Source organism: Stegostoma tigrinum, chromosome 19 (assembly GCF_030684315.1).
Source record: "Stegostoma tigrinum isolate sSteTig4 chromosome 19, sSteTig4.hap1, whole genome shotgun sequence".
Classification (NCBI taxonomy): domain Eukaryota; kingdom Metazoa; phylum Chordata; class Chondrichthyes; order Orectolobiformes; family Stegostomatidae; genus Stegostoma; species Stegostoma tigrinum.
The window spans coordinates 26,951,577-26,964,311 of record NC_081372.1 but is presented as its reverse complement, the minus strand read 5'-3'; positions in this window follow the sequence as shown (position 1 = coordinate 26,964,311).

Genomic DNA, 12,735 nt, shown 5'->3' with positions numbered 1-12,735 from the left:
CTGATGATATGTTTGGAACCCAACAGTTAGAAGTCAGTACCGACTGTAGGTCAAGTAAAGAATTGCAAAGCAACTACAGATGAGAGGATTTACATTTGTATAGAATTTTTCATGATCTCCAAGATGTCCAAAGTGCTTTACATCAATGAAGTGCTTTAGAATTGCAATTACTGTTGCAACACAGGAAACATAGCAGTAGCTAATCTACACAGAACAAGAGCCAGTAAATGACAATGAAATACATGAGTAGATACTCTGCATTATTAAAGTTCTTTGAGGGAAATGTATTAGTCAGAACACTGGGAGCACTACATAATTCTTCAAATAGTCTGATTAGGTCTTTTACATCTACTTGAAGGAGCAGTCAGAATCTCAGATTAATCTTCGATTTGAAAAGGCATCTTCAAAATTGCAACAATCTTTCAATGCTGAAATGTCAGCACTGAAATGTCAGCTTGAATTATTTGTAAAACACCTTTAAAATAATAAAACATTCCAAGAAGCATCAGAGGAGCATGCTAAAACAGAATATGATTTCAAGCTACATAAGGAAATATTATGTCAGATGACTAAAAGCTTAGTCATTGAATCTGAGGAGTGGAAAAAGAAACTCTTTCTCTAGCTCTAAAGAAGAGTCATACCTGACTCAAAATGTCAACTCTGTTTTTCTTTCCATTGATGCTAGCAGACCTGCTTAGTTTCTCCAGCATTCTTTGTGTTTATTTTTTTTTAAATGTCTGGTTATTTCATTCATCCACAACCCTAAATGCTCAGTAGGCCATTAAGGATCAACCACATTGCTGTGTGTCTGGAGTCACTTGTAGGCCAGACCAGGTAAGGATGGCAGTTTCCCTCCTAAAGGAAGTTAGTAAGCTGCAAGAATGATTGCAAACAGTAAACTTACACAATAGGGTGCCTACCATTTTACAACCGTTTTTGACCACTACAAGCCATTATATGATATTTGAAGTAGAAAAATGTATTCCAATTCTCATTATATTAATGGATTGTGAACAAAATGTTGCAGAAATGTACATGTAATAAATGGGTTTGTAATTTTTGTTAAAATGGTGCAGCCTGAAATGCACGTTAAAAGGAATTAATACACTATTTCATTTCATCTCTGCACAAGTCCTCAGGTCTGTCCATCGTATCCACTGGGTTAGTTGGCATGGTAGCAATGAGATCACATGGTGGCGTGGGGACCCATAGGTTGGCATGAGTTATCATGAAAATGGCACATTGGTTTAAATGGCTGTAGGTGGGCACAGGGGCAAAGATTGGCAAAGAGGACATGAGGGGCCATGGATTATGAACAGTACCACAGGATGGTGTATGGGAATGAAGAACTGAGGATTAGCCCAAGACATGAGGTTTTACGGGCTGGAGTAGATGGGATGCAGGGACCATGTTGGGAGGGTAAGGGGAATGCGGGATGAGGACTGGTGACATTTTTCATTTTTATTTGTTTCTTTTGTAAATTTTGAATACAATGTAGGAGCCCAAAAGGCACACCACTAGATACAACTTTCTTCAGAGTCCCTGAAAACAAATTTGACTCCTTCTCATGTATTCACTCATGACATGTGGACATTACTGGCCGTGTAGCATTTATTGCCCATCCATAGTTGCCTTTGAGAAGGTGGTGAGCTGTCTTCTTGAACCACTGCAGTCCATGTGCTGTGGATTGACTCACAATGCCCTTAGAGAGTGAAGTCCAGGATTTTGAACCAACAACGGTGAAGGAATGGTGATATATTTCCAAGTCAGGATGGTGAGTGGCTTGAAGGGGAACTTGAAGGGGATGGTGTTTTGATGTATCTGCTGCCTCTGTGCTTCTAAACGGAAGTGTTTGGGGGTTTGGCCAGTGCTGTCTAAACATCTTTGATGAACTTCTGCAATGTATCTTGTAGATAGCACACACTGCTGCGACTGAGTGTCACAGGTGGAGGGAGTGGGTGTTCGTGGTGCCAGTCAAACGGACTGTTTTGTCCTGAATGGTGTCAAACTTCTGAGTGTTGCCAGAGCTGCACCTGTCCAGGAAAGTGGGGAGTATTCTTTCACACTCCTGTTTTGTGCCTTGCGAATGATGGGCAGACATTGGGGAGTCAGGAAGTGAGTTATTCAAAAAATTTTCTTGTACACACTTAACAAATTCCTGTCAATCCAAGTCCTTAACACGCTGCTTGGGAAGTTAAAATCCCCTATCATAACCACCCTATTATTCTTAGAACTGAGATCTCCTTAAAAACTGTTTCTCAATTTGCCAATGACTTTTTTTGGGGGGGTGGCAACTTTTTCATGCAGAGCATGATGTGTGCATGATATGAGCTGCCAGAGAAAGTGGTGGAGCTGGTACAATTGAACATTTCAAAGGCATCTGGATGTGTGTATGAATAGGTAAGGTTTAGCGGAATATGGGTCAAATGCTGGCTAATGGGACTAGGTTTATTTAGGATATGTGGTCAGCATGGACGAGTTGGACCAAAGTGCTGGACATCTCTATGACTGTACTTGCTGTCGTGCTGCTAACCCCTGACCTCCTCTTGTCGCCACTGTGTTTATGTGATGAGTCCAGTTGACTTCTGGTGAATGGTAACCCCAAGGATGTTGACAATGGTGACTTTGAAGATGGTAACACCCTTGAATGTCAAAGGGCAGTGGCTATGTTGTTTCATATTGGAGATGGTCATTGCCTAGCATTTGTGTGGCATAGATTAACTCTCTATTACTTAATGTGGGTTCCCTAATCTCATGTCTTCAGCAGCCTTATAAAATGTCTTCTTGTCTGACACTCCCACAGTCTTCTGCTTTTGGATTTTTTTTCTCACTGATGCCTGTGTACATCAGGATTTCTCCTCAGCCCTGACTGCTTAGTGACTGTTAATAATAGCACTTCTGCTGTTAGGAGCTTCTTAACCTGCATGAACGTGTGTCTAGCTCTTTCCTCTATTTTTCTCTCTCTCTCTCTCTCTCTCTCTCTCTCTCTCCCCCCCCGGTGGTCATGAAACCCAAGTCAGCGAATGTCTCAGTTACCATCTCCCAGGAGGCTGGCTAGGCATTTAGTTGAAATCACAGGACATTTGTCAATGCTGTTTTGAATTCATTATTCAAAATGTTTTTGACCTTTTTTTCTATGAGGTCAGTACTTGACAGAACTGAAATTAATTTTTCCTTCACTTTAGAATTCAAGGTCTCAAATAATTGGCTACCATCGAGCCAATTCATATAATGTGAAATTTAAGAATTCACAAAATATAGGTTTATCACAGTGAGATTTGCCTATTTCTTGTCAGTCTTAGTACCGTGAAAATAATAATATTGTTAGTCTTAGTTTTTTTTTCTGTAAAATCCCCACAGTGTGGAAACAGGCCATTTGGCCAATCAAGTCCACAACAACACTCCAAAGAGCATCCTGCCCAGACTGACCCCTCCTACCCCTGCATCTCCCATGACAAATCCACCTAACCTGCATATCCCTGGACACTGTGGGCAATTTAGCATGGTCAGTCCACCTGACACGCACATCTTTGGACTGTGGGAGGAAACTAAAGCACCTGGAGGAAACCCATGCAGACACAGGAAGAAAGTACAAACTCCACCCAGTCTCCGAGGCTGGAATTGAATCCCCATCCCTGGAACTGTGAGGAAGCAGTACTAACCACTGTGCCACAGTGCTGCTCCTTTTTTTCTAACAAAGAACCAAAAACAAAAATAAAAGTCTTTCCTTGTTATAGATAACTTTACAATTTAATATTTCCTGAATGGTCAGGCATGAAAGTCGTGTCTCTTTGGCCTCTTGGTATTCCAGCATAAAATATACCCAAAGCTGCTTCAGTCAGACTGAGAGAGCCAAGAAAAGACTAACCTGTGACTCATGCCCCAGGCCTGTGTGCCAATATTTGCCTCTCTGAGTTGTTAATCAAAGCTACCAATATGAAAATCCTGGAAGTAAAGCAACAATGGCTTTTAACTGAGCTGCCAGGAAATATGAAGATCATCCAGGATTATAGGTACAAATAGCACTATGCCTTCACTGCTTTCCATGATCTCTCAACGAATGTCACCAATCAGAGTTCTCTCTTGACCGAAGGTAATCTGTTAACCCAACTAATTGTTTTCTAAAACAGCAGCCAGAATAATATGTGTTAATGTGAATTAGTCCTTTGTGAATGATTCTAAACTCATAATAAGGTTATGAATAACTTGAACAAAATCACTTCCAGGCCAAATAAGTAAAAATCTCAAGATATTGCATGCCTTTAGGAATGCCTCTTCAATTTCAGAGTATGGAAATGATCAAAAGCAAGCAGAGAAAATAAATGTCTTTTCTCTGAAATTCAATTCTTTTGCGTACTCAAAGTACTTCATGCCTCAGAATCCTGATTAATCAGCATGAAAAATCTCTATCTCTAAGGGTCTACTTGCACTGCTACTTTGAAATTTACATCAAAGCAACTGTAATGATGGCACATAACTCTTGTCGTTGATGTTGATTGGACACTGGACATGAAAACTCTGGAAGATAGAGGCTTGGGTTAGACACAGCATAGATATTTTCCAAACCAATCTGTTCAGAAGTGTTATCACACACCTCTTGAGCAGGAGAACTGAACCTAAACTTCCTCACTCAGAGGTAGGGACACTACCACCATGCCACTTAGACACACCATGAAGTGCAGCACTTAACATAGACCACCTGAAAACCTTTTACATTTATATACATTTTGAATATTTAGGGAATGCAGTTAAACATGTTCAGCCAAAAGTACACAGGGCTGGATCCATCTCAATATCTTGCTGATGAGAACAGCATTGCAAACTTGTGTCAATTTGATTCCCTCTCTGATACCAAAAAATGGCTAAAGACACCAGATACTGCAAAGGCTACAACCCTGAAATAGTACTCAAGAATTGGAGCCTAAACTATTGGCATTCACACAACCATGTGCAAAATTATCCAAGCGTATCATCTCGACAAGTGAGACAAATCCAACTAATCCAATTATCACCCTATCAGTTTTCTTTAATTCATTCATGGGCTATAGGTTTCATTGCCTGTCCATCATTGGTTGCCCATCCTGTAATGCCATAGAGAAGGTGGTGGTGGGCTACTGCCTTCTTGAATTGTTACAGCCCTTCGGTGCAAGGATACCCACGTTGCTGTTAGGAAGGAAGTAGCAGGATCTTGACCCAGTGTCAGCAAAGAAACAGCGATATAGTTCCAAGTCAGGAAGATGGAGAACTTGGAGGGAAACTTGCAGGTGGTGATTTTCCCGTGTATCTGCTGCCCTTGTTCTTTCAGATTGTAGGAGTTGAAGGACTCTTGGTGCGTTACTGCATTGAATCTTGTAGATGGCACACACTGTGGGCACCTGTTCATTGGTGGTGATGGGAGTTGAAGGTGGTGGATGAATTTACATTATGTGTTTTAGCCTTAATAATATCAAATCTCGTGAATTTTGCTGGAACTGCACTTCATCTGGGTGAATGGAGGGTATCCCATCACACTTCTGAGTTGTGCCTTTTTGATGTTGGAGAAGCACTGGGGAGACAAGAGATGAATGTATTGCTACAGAATTCTGAGATTCTGACCTGATCTTGTAGCCACAAAAGTTATTGGGGTAGTCAAGATCAGTTTGCGGTCAATGGGTAACCACTAGGATGTTGATGGTGGGGGTTTTGGTGATCACAATGCCATTGAATATCAACAGTTGATAGCCAGATTCTCTCTTGTTGGAAATGATCATTGCTTGGCACTTGTATAGAGCAACTGTTACTTGCCACTCATCAGCCAAAGCCTGGATGTTGTCCAGATCTTGTTGCACACAGACACAGATTGCTTCAGTAGCTGAGGTACTTTGAATAGTGCTGAATGTTGTGCAATCAACAAAGAACATCCCCATTTCTGACCTCATTTTAGTGGAGATTAAAGTACAACCTCGCCACAGTCTGCTTGAGAAAACACAAGTTTATTTTACATGCATGTGAGAATCAAGTATCCAAGTCTTACCCTGCTGAGCTTCCACCTTGCTCTTCCTGAGTTACACATTTGAGTAACTTTGATGCAGTTACTCAGCCCATTTTGCTGGACATTTGTTACATCATCCTATCATGGCTGGACAGATCCACAGTCACGTCTCCATATCACATGCGTGCAGATGATCAGGTGCTGTAACTTCTCACAGTAGTGTTACAATGATCTTTTGCCAAGATCATTCTAAATACACCTTTGAAAATATGAACGTTATGTTTTATCCAAGTAAACAAGCAGTCACACAGTGCTTTCAGTGTGATTTAGGCACGATGAGTGAGTGGGCAGATGCATGGCAGATGCAGTATAATATGGATAAATGTGAGATTATCCACTTCGGCAGCAAAAACAAGAAAGCAGATTATTATTTGAATGGCTATAAATTGAGATAAGGGATTGTGTAAAGAGATTCGGGTGACCTCATACACAAGTCACTGAAAGTAAGCATGAAGGTGCAGCAGGCAGTCAAGAAGGCAAATAGTATGTTGATCTTCATAGTAAGAGGATTTGTGTACAGGAGTAGGGACATCTTGCCGTAATTATACAAGGCCTTGATGAGACCACACTTGGAATATTGTGTGCATTTTTGGTCTTCTTATCTGGGGAGAAATGTTCTTGCATAGAGAGAGTGCAAAAAAAGGTTACCAAACCATCTCCTAAGATGATAGAACTGATGTATGAGGAGAGGTTGAAACAGTTCAGGCTGTATTTGCTGCATTTGAAAAGAGTATGGGGGGATTTCATAGAAACCTATAAAATGCATACAGGATTAGAATGAGTAGATAAAAAAGGATGTTTCTAATTACGGGAAAGACCATAACCAGGATAGACAATTTAGGACTGAGAAGAAGAAAAATTTCTTCATTCAGGAAATGGTGAACCTGTGACATGTGCTACCACAGAAAGCAATCAAGTCCCGAGGTCCACAGCATCACAGATGCCAGTCCTAATATATTTATTCCACATTATCCAGTGCCTCCAACAGTTTGTGATATAATGTAAAGGCTACGGCTACTGACAACATTCCATCAACATCACTGAAGATGTGCTCCAAAACTAGCTATGGCTCTAGTTCGAAAACTGCATCTCCAACTGCCATCAAGACATCAACCGCCTCAACCTCTCCACCCCTCTCACACATTCCGACCTCACCCGCATAGAGCGTGCAGCCCCCCCCCACTCCCTCCACTCCAATCCCAACCTCAGCATAAAACCCGCGGACAAGGAAGGCACTGCTGTAGTGTGGCGCATTGACCTTTACATCACTACGGCCAGACGCCAACTCGCTGACACCACCTCCTACCGCTTGCTGGAGCATGACCCCATCCCCCAGCACCAAACCATCATCTCCCAAAACATCCACAATCTCATCACCTCAGGTGACCTCCCACCCATAGCGTCCAACCTCAACCCAATCCCGCACCGCCCACTTCTACCTCCTTCCCAAAATACACAAACCTGCCTGCCCTGGTCAACCCATTGATTCCACCTGCTCCTGCCCCACCAAACTCATCTCCACCTATCTGGACTCCATTTTCTCCCCCTTGGTTCAGCAAATCCCTACCTACATCCATGACACCACCCACACCCTCCTCCTCCAGAATTTCCAATTCCCTGGACCCAAAAAACCTCATTTTCACCATGCATGTCCAGTCCCTGTACACCTGCTTTCCCCATGCAGATGTCCTAAAGGCGCTCCACTTCTTCCTGTCCCGTAGGTCTGACCAGTCCCCTTCCACCAACATCCTCATCCGTCCTTACCCTCAACAACTTCTCTTTTGATTCTTCCCACTTCCTACAGACAAAGTGGGTGGCCATGGGTACCCGCATGGGCCCAAGCTATGCCTGCCTCTTTGCAGGTTACGTGGAACAATCCCGCTTCTGTACCTACACTGGCCCTAAACCCCACCTTTTCCTCCCTTACATTGATGGCTGTATCGGCACCGCCTCATGCTCCCACGAGGAGCTCAAACAGTTCATCCACATCACCAACATTTTCCATCAAGTTCACCTGGACCATCTCCAACGCATCCCTCACCTTCCTGGACTTCTCTGTCTCCATCTCAAACAACCACCTAGAAACCGATATCCATTTCAAGCCCACCGATTCCCACAGCTACCTGGAATACAACTCCTCCCACCCACCTTCCTGCAAAAATTCCATCCCCTATTCCTAATTCCTTCACCTCTGCTTCCAGGATGAGGCATTCCACTCCCATACATCTCAGATGTCCTCGTTTTTCAAGGACTGCAACATCCCCCCACAATGGTCGAGAACGCCCTCAACCATGTCTCCCATATTTCCCGCGTCTCATCCCTCATACCCTGCCCCCGCAAAAACCACCAAAAGAGAATCCCCCTCATTCTCACACACCAATACACCAACCTTCGGATCCAACGCATCATCCCCTGACACTTCCGCCATCTGCAATCCGACCCCACCACCAAAGACATTTTTCCATCCCCATCCTTATCTGCTTTCCGGAGAGACCACTCTCTCCATGAATCCCTTGTCCACTCCGCACTCCCCTCCAACCCCACCACACCTGGCACTTTCCCCTGCTACCGGAGGAAGTACTACACTTGTCCTTAAACCTCCTACCTCACCCCTAAACCAGGCCCCAAGAAGATTTTCCACATCAAGCAGATGTTCACCTGCACATCTACCAATGTGGTATACTGCATCCACTGTACACGTTATGGCCTCCTCTACATTGGGGAAACCAAGCGGAGCCTTGGGGACCGCTTTGCAGAACACCTACATTCGGGTCTCAATAAACAACTGCATCTCTCTGCGAACCATTTCAACTCCCCCTCCCATTCCTTGGACGACATGTCCATCCTGGGCCTCCTGCAGTGCCGCGATGATGCCACCCAAAGGTTGCAGGAACAGCAACTCATATTCCGCTAGGGAACGCTACAGCCCAATGGTATCAATGTGGATTTCACAAGCTTCAAAATCTCCCCTCCCCCTACTGCATCCCAAAACCAGCCCAGCTCATCCCCGCCTCCCTAACCTGTTCTTCCTCTCACCCATCCCCTCCTCCCACCTCAAGCCGCATATCCATTTCTTACCTACAAACCTCATCCCACCCCCTTGACCTGTCCGTCCTCCCCGGACTGACCTATCCCCCCCCCCCCCTACCTCCACACCTACACTCACCTCTACTGGCTCCATCCCTGTCTCTTTAATTTGTCTGACTCCTCTCCACCTATCTTCTTCTCTATCCATTCTCGATCCGCCTCCGCCTCCCCCTTTTCTGATGAAAGGTCAAGGCCTGAAACGTCAGCTTTTGTGCTCCTAAGATGCTGCTTGGCTTGCTGTGTTCATCCAGCTCCACACTTTTTTACAATACCAGCATTTACCTGAGATTGTGGAAAATTGCCCAAGTACACCCTGTGCGCAACGAAACAAAAATCCAACCCAGTCTATTACCAATCCATCAGTCTATTCTCAATCATTATCGAAGTGAGGGAAGAGATTATTGATGTGCAGAGCTTGCCAACTGACAACAGGCAAGAGAATCTGAGTTTGGGTTCTGTCAGGGCCGCTCGGCTTCTGACCTCATCAAAACATGGGCAGAAAGGCTAAACTCAAGCAGTGAGGTGAGTCTGATTGTCTTTGATCTCAAGGCAGCAATTGACCAAATGTGGCATCAAGGGGCCCAAGCAAAACTGAAGTCAATGGGAATCAAGGGGAACTGTCCACTAGTTGAAGTAATAACTAGTGTAAAGGAAGATGAATGTGTTTGTTGAAGTTAATCATTTCAGCCACAAGGCATCACCTCAAGGAGTTCCTCAGAACAATTTCCTAATCTCAATCATCTTCACCCGCTCTATTAATGACCTGCTCTTTATCATAAGGAGTGCTTCAAGAGATGTCCTCAGCTGGCAATTGGCTCTGTTAGGATCTCATTTGGGTAGGGAGCTGCCAGCAGTCCCTCTTCCAGTATTAATCTAAGGTTTACTAATAAAAAGTGGTGAATCCTGGCAATGTGGATGTACCAGTAAAACCGTTCTTGAGTAATGAGAGGGATTTTATTACATATTATTGCAAGTTACAAAAGAGTGAGACTAGATAACTACATTACACCAAAAGAAGATGTGAAAAATCAGTCTAACACAAGTTACATGGTTGTTAACAACAGAGGCTAGATTAACATACTAGAGTGACTAAATGTAACTCACTAGAACCGAATAGCTCCTCCCAAGGAGTGCCATTTGTCTCTCTGTGGGAAGAGCTATACAAAGAATTTAGTACCATTAACGACTTCTCGGGTACTGATTCATTTTTTGTCCCTATACAATAAAACTTAGACAACATTCAGCTTGCCTGATGGTAGCAAGTAACATGTGCCAGGTGACAGTCATGTTCAACAAGATAGAATTGATTCATTTCCCTTTGATAATTAATGATATTGCCATCTCTGAATCGCAAACTATCAACATCTTTGGAGTCACAAGGGGCAGCCATATTAACACTGTAGCTCTCAGAGCAGGTAATGGCTGGGCATGCTATAGTAAATACAATTTACAAGTCAGGAGTTAGTTGGAATATTCTCCACCTACCTGGATGAGTGCAGCTGTAAAAACACTTTTATTTTTGTGCTATACAAGCCAAAGCAGCTTACTTGATTGGCACCCCATCCACCATCTTCCGCTTGGGAACCCTGCAGCCCAATTGTAGCAATGTGGACTTCACAAGCTTCAAAATCTCCCCTCCCCCTACCACATCCCAAAACCAGCCCCAGCTCGTCCCTGCCTCCCTAACCTGTCCTTCCTCCCATCCATCCCCTCCTCCCACCTCAAGCCCCAATCCCATCTCCTAACTACTAATCTCATCCCGCCCCCTTGACCTGTCCGTCCACCCTGGACTGACCTATCTCCTCCCTACCTCCCCACCTACACTCACCTTTATTGGCTCCAATCCCACCTCCTTGACCGGTCTGTCTCCTCTCCACCTATCTTCTCCTCTATCCAACTTCTATCCACCTCCCCCTCTCTCCCTATATATTTCAGAACCCCATTCCCCTCGTCCATTTCGGGAGAAGGGTCGAGGCTCAAAATGTCAAGCTTTCCTGCTCCTGTGATGCTGCCTGGCCTGCTGTGTTCATCCTGCTCTACACCTTGTTGTCTCAGATTCTCCAGCATCTGGAGTTCCTACAGTCTCTGAAGAAAAATAAAATATGTTTTTCTACAAGAGCTCTTCATGATTTAGATCTTTTTTCCATTTGCTGCTCAGAAATATATATGTAACAAAACAGTAATAATACAATTGACTAGACAAGTTTTTATCTTGCATCGTCCCTAAGAATTTTAATTTGCAGTGTCAAATTTCAATTTTGACAGTGCTACAATGCTTCATTTCCATATGATCATTTTTTTACATTCACACACAATGAAATACAAATAAGTCATTATGACCATTAATCACAGATGATTTATTTTTGTTGGTAACCCATACTGTAACAGATACAAGTCCAGCAGTTTATTGGAACATGACTTTCTTGCCTGAGGAAGCATCGAGAAAAGACCTCTGCATTTTTTAATAAATATTAAAGCAGACAAAGTAATCAGTGGACGTAAAGGTATGGAGCCATTGAGATCAATTTTGGATCCCTCTAGCTTAGGGCTCCAACAGGTGCAAGGGGCTGTAAAGCAAAATAGTTCTGTAGATAGTCATTAACTCTTTCAATAGAACAATCAGAAGAACCACTAGGCACAGTACTCAAATAAGTAGAAGTAGTGCACTTTAGCACATAGGTAAAGAAAACAAACCATTCAAGTTTCTGAAGAAGGGTCTAGGCTCAAAATGTAAGCCTTCCTGCTTCTCTGATGCTGCTTGGCCTGCTGTGTTCATCCAGCTCTAGTTATCATAAACCATACAAGTTGCTTAGTTACACATAGAAAAGAACATGGTTGTTCTTCAAAGCAAAATACTAAAATATTAAATCATGTTATATAAAACTGAATATACCATTTGATGGCTCAGATGGCTTGGAGAATGAGTAATTGTGTCGATTTAAATGAAGAATATTTCAGGTTGGATATTCAGACCTTACAGTACAAAATTGGTGTCCCTTTCAACTATCCCTAGCATTTAAGTTAAAGAAACATATCCAGGATTCTTGCTCCTGATCCCGTTCAGCAAACCCAATTTAAATGCTTGAACGCGCAAGATCAGACCTGAAAAACATAAAGCAGGAAGAGCTGGAGGAAGTCATCAGATCTAGCATCATCTGTGGGGAGAAATCATTGTTAATGTTTTGCGTCGAGCGATCCTTCATCAGAACGGTCTGTGAATAGCCTGTCAACATTTACAAAGCAGGAAAAAGAGGTGAAACCATTAAAAAGGAGCTATGAATTTAGCTATAAAATGATTTTAGAGATATACAAATTCAACTGCTATTGGCATAGAAGCTACAACCAAGGACAGACTATTTACTTGGAGGTTTACTCTCCACAGCAGCAAGTAATAATGGAGCCATTCCGTTTCTTTGTCCAGTCATCCTTCTACTCAATCTCCAATGCATTTCAACTAACTCATAAATTTTGAAGCACTGCACCAACTGAGACAAGTTGTTTCTAGCATGTAAGTGAGGCTACCATGATGCTTAAAAGGTATCTCAGTTGAGTGGATGCTAGGTTTGTGATGCAGAGTTACACCCAACAGTGTGGATTCAATTTCTGTGCATGAAGGT